Source organism: Nerophis ophidion, linkage group LG15, assembly GCF_033978795.1.
Source record: "Nerophis ophidion isolate RoL-2023_Sa linkage group LG15, RoL_Noph_v1.0, whole genome shotgun sequence".
In the NCBI taxonomy this organism is placed as follows: Eukaryota; Metazoa; Chordata; class Actinopteri; order Syngnathiformes; family Syngnathidae; genus Nerophis; species Nerophis ophidion.
This window is the reverse complement of record NC_084625.1, coordinates 33,344,412-33,348,733: the sequence shown is the minus strand read 5'-3', so window position 1 is coordinate 33,348,733 and position 4,322 is coordinate 33,344,412. Positions and strand designations below refer to the sequence as shown.

Below are 4,322 nucleotides of genomic sequence, written 5' to 3'. Positions count from 1 at the left end.
GTCAGAAGGCCATTTTGAATATTCCGCTCCAAATGTCTTTGGCAATTTCTGTAGATCCCGGGTTAGACGTACTGGAAATATGCAAAAATGTTGCTATTTTGCCAGACTCAACACGCTTTACATAGTGAGACCCATTATCTACATCTTTAAGCTACATTTAAATCAGTGTTAGTCACATTGAGTAGTGTCTAACCCAAGGACATGATGGAAGTGATCAGAATGGCGGAATCGGGGATCGAACCTGCAACCCTCATCTTGCTGGCACGGCAGTAGTACCAACCGACTTACGCCGCCCACAGAGATGTGCTGTTTTATCATTCCCTAGACATGAAAACGTGTTCTTTTTTTATGCCTTCTAATTCGTAAATAAAAAAAACAAACATAAAAAGCTCCTAATCAAACTTTGACTGATTGAAACCATTTTAGCGGCGCATTGGTAACAAACAGGTAATTAGCCATCTGCTGCTGTAGTATACGCTGGTCAAAGTCGTGTTTCGGGTGGTCAAATTTATTCTAGATTATAAATCTTGCCTCTCATTTGGATAATAGGAGGATTAAAACCCTAAATTTTGAAGATGTTCATCTGTGACATTCAATTCATACTTGGCGACGGGGGCAGGCACACAACTAAAGATGGCGTCTGCAGGCAGCAACTTTTCCTTTTAACTCTTTGTGGAAATGATGATTAATTCTTCATCTAAACGGGAAGTTATAAACATCCCATCCGTCGTCATCCCCATAAGAACAGATCACTTTATTATGTTCATAGTTTGTATTTTTTAATTAGCACTTAACAATACTGCCTCATGATGCTTCAGTGTTTCATTAAAGCCAGATCTGTTTCGCACAAAGCTTCTAAACTTGTAGCTCACCTTCCTTACATCCAAAAATATAAGGTTCTGAATCATCATTTGTCCCAAAGTGATCGTTTCATAAAGTCTGCATGATTTTCATTGTTGTTGACATGAAAGGGATCTGTGGTTCCCACATTTACGTTGCGGCTCATGCTCATTATCTCTCAAAAGGGCTCGGAATCTCTGTGAGATTAATACTATTTTGATCATACAGTATCTATTCGCTCGCAAACTTTGTAAGTCTTTCTCTGTTATTAATCAGATATATATGAGAGTAGATTCAATATAGAGGCAACTTGTTTTTACCTTCTACTGGTACTTGAAGCATACAAACCAGGTGGGTTCACCTCGCATGTCCAGTGACGGCTCTATCCCTAATGGCGTCCTGTGCAAGAACCCACCTTCGACCTGCATAGTAGGGATGGGAATCTTGACAAAAATTCAGTTTGTATATGATCCGTTTCAGAATCGATTCTCGAGTCAACATGATTGTTGACTCGTTGACTCGTGCAGTGACTAAGCATGAGAATCACTTAAAAAAAACTACTTTTTAAAATGTGTGTATATATATATATATATATATATATATAATATATATATATATATATATATATATATATATTTAGACTTCCTTTTTTGTCATTCAAATTTGAACTTTTCCGCACGGTTAAGAACAAAATTTCGTTGTATAAGCTCATGGTAGTGCAGGATAAAAAAAAAAGCTATAAGGTCCATATATAATTAAATAAAAATATATAAATAATATGTAAATATATATATTTATAAAATAAATAGATTAGATTACAGATAAATATATTGCACTTTTTCACATGCGTCCACGTTTATGGATGTATGTTATATTGTCTTTTTTATTCCAGCGAGTTAATCCATTTTGGGGGGAGTTGCGGGGATAATTTAATTATGATGCGTTTAAAGAGTCTTGCGGCCAGAGGGAAAAAGCTGTTACAGAACCTGAAGGTTCTGCTTTGGAGGCTGCGGAACCTCTTTCTAGAGTCCAGCAGTGAAAACAGTCCTTGGTGGGGGTGGGAGGAGTTCTTGCAGATTTTCTGAGCCCTGGTCAGGCAGCGGCTTTTTTGTGATCTCCTGAATAGGAGGAAGAGGAGTCCTGATGATCTTTTCCGCCGTCCTCACCACTCTCTGCAGAGACTTCCAGTCTGAGGCATTGCAGGCTCCAGTCCAGACAGAGATGCTGTTGGTCAGCAGGCTCTCTATAGTTCCTCTGTAGAATGTGGTGAGAATGGGGGGAGGGAGCTGTGCTCTTTTCATCCGACGCAAAAAGTGCATTCGCTGCTGAGCTCTTTTTACAAGAGCTCCGGTGTGTAGGGACCAGGTCATATTGTCAGTTATCTGCACCCCCAGGAACTTGGTGTTGCTTTGCCATTGATGTAGAGTACAGTGTGGCTGGACTGGTGCTTCCTTAAGTCAACGATGATCTCCTTGGTCTTGTTGAAATTCAGGACCAGGTTGTTGGTTCTGCACCAGTCAACCAGATGTTTCACCTCCTCCCTGTAGTCCATGTCATTGTTGTCACGGATGAGGCCCACCACTGTCGTGTCGTCCGCATACTTCACAATGTGGTTAGTAGTGGACCTGGTGCAGCAGTCCGTGAGTCATCAACGTAAACAGCAGCGGAATCAGGACACAGCCCTGGGGGGAGCCAGTGCTCAGGGAGATTGCACTGGAGGTGTTGTGGCCCACTCTCATCTCCTGATGATTGAGGGAACCCCTCATGAAACAGTTCTGTAGAGATGAAGTAGTCTTGTGATTTTTCCCACACATACATATATATATAGATATATAATTTGTTGAAAACTCGGAATCTAATTAGAGTTGTAAAAAAAATAAATCGCAATCTGGCCGTGAATCGTTTTTTGTTTTTTTTTGCACACTTCATGCCAAGAACGCACACATCCGGACGTATAAAATTAATTTTTTTACCTCCTAGAGAATGACATCCATGTGTCCTTTAGCCCCAAATGTTAAAACGCCTGTTTTTTTTTCACACGTTATTGCTCATAAATGGGCTTTTGCAACACATTCTATTGTTGTAAAAGTCAATTTTGTATCATCGGGGACTTTTATTCTAAACAGTTTAACCAAAATATAGTATTTAATATGCACACATCTTAAATGTGGAATGTATTTATTTTCAGGGGCACAAAGGTAAAGTTTGTAATTTTTTAAATTAAGACTAATTTAGTCTACACTACTATCAAATCCATCATGGTGGTGTATGAAGGCAACAATCTGCAGACTGTACATTTCTTTGACCAACACAGCATATGTGTTGACGTAAAGTGTCATTGATATCGGTCCAAAGTGATGACTATAATATTTGAATCTTGTATTTAGTATACCAAGGTGCTCTTATTGAATACAGCGAGCTCGAACCAATGCATTTTTAATCCACTTTTTTTATTGCTTTTTGCAGGCTGTGATTTGTGGTGAAGCTGTCTCGGGAGTTCTACTGACCAGCCAATAGCTTGTCTACTCCCTCTGCATGAGACAAAGTGGACAATGTATGTTGGAAGGTTACCGTGCCAACGGTAAAAATGGTTAACTAATGGTGGCTAATATTGTCATTTTGTTTTGGGGCTCATCACTCTTAACAAAATGACTCAAGGATCGCTCTGAGCTTATCAAGGGCTTTTTTTTTTCCCATTTGCATCATTTTTGCAAAAAGTGAAACAAACCAAAAAAAAAATATTTGCAGCTTTTTGAAATATCCACATGATATCCACTTATTTGTATGCTTGTGTTTTTTTTTTTTTTTTTCTTGGTCATTGCTTTTCAAACAAAATGTGGTCGTCCTGTTTTTGGGTGGTCTGTTTGCTCTTACCAGAGAATCAAGGGTTTAAATTGTTCTAATATAATAATGACTGTTTTGTATTGTGATGACAAATCATTCAGCAAAAAAAAAAAAAAGGAGAAATGCAACTGCAAAATGTAGCTTACATTATTGTCACCTACGTCCACTTTGACTTCATGTTCATTCCCTAAATGGCTCCTTAATTAGATCTCTTCAGGTTGTAGCTTTGTGACTTATGGGGATGGCTTTTTTACTGCTTTTTTGGGTGGGGGATGATTCATCTTCTGTATTAAATTGTTCATATTGCTCATGAGTGCTGTTTATTTGTTTTGAGGCCGTCATAGTGCAGTGTAATTTGTTGTACCTTATTTGTTTATACAAAACCCAAAACCAGTGAAGTTGGCACCTTGTGTAATTTGTAAATAAAAACAGAATACAATGATTTGCAAATTCCTTTCAACTTACGTATATTCAAATTGATAAACTGCAAAGACAAAATTTTTAAAGGTAGAAACTTTTTTGTTGTTGCAAATAATCGTTAACTTAATGGCAGCAACACATTGCAAAAAAGTTGTCACAGGGGCTTTTTTACCACTGTGTTACATGGCCTTTCCTTTTAACAACACTCCGTAAACGTT

The 4,322-nt window shown here is 38.2% G+C and overlaps 1 protein-coding gene across 3 annotated transcripts in view; it reads left to right on the top strand.

Annotated features, from left to right (window-relative positions):
- Positions 1–3,992, top strand: part of si:dkey-118j18.2 (uncharacterized) — a 23,901-nt gene extending 19,909 nt beyond the window's left edge. For all 3 annotated transcript variants that reach the window (XM_061922054.1, XM_061922053.1, XM_061922052.1), the window contains exon 5: positions 1–3,992. This exon is cut by the window's left edge and continues 1,187 nt beyond it. The gene's annotated coding sequence lies outside the window, so the exon portion shown is untranslated.
- The last annotated feature ends 330 nt before the right edge of the window (positions 3,993–4,322 follow it).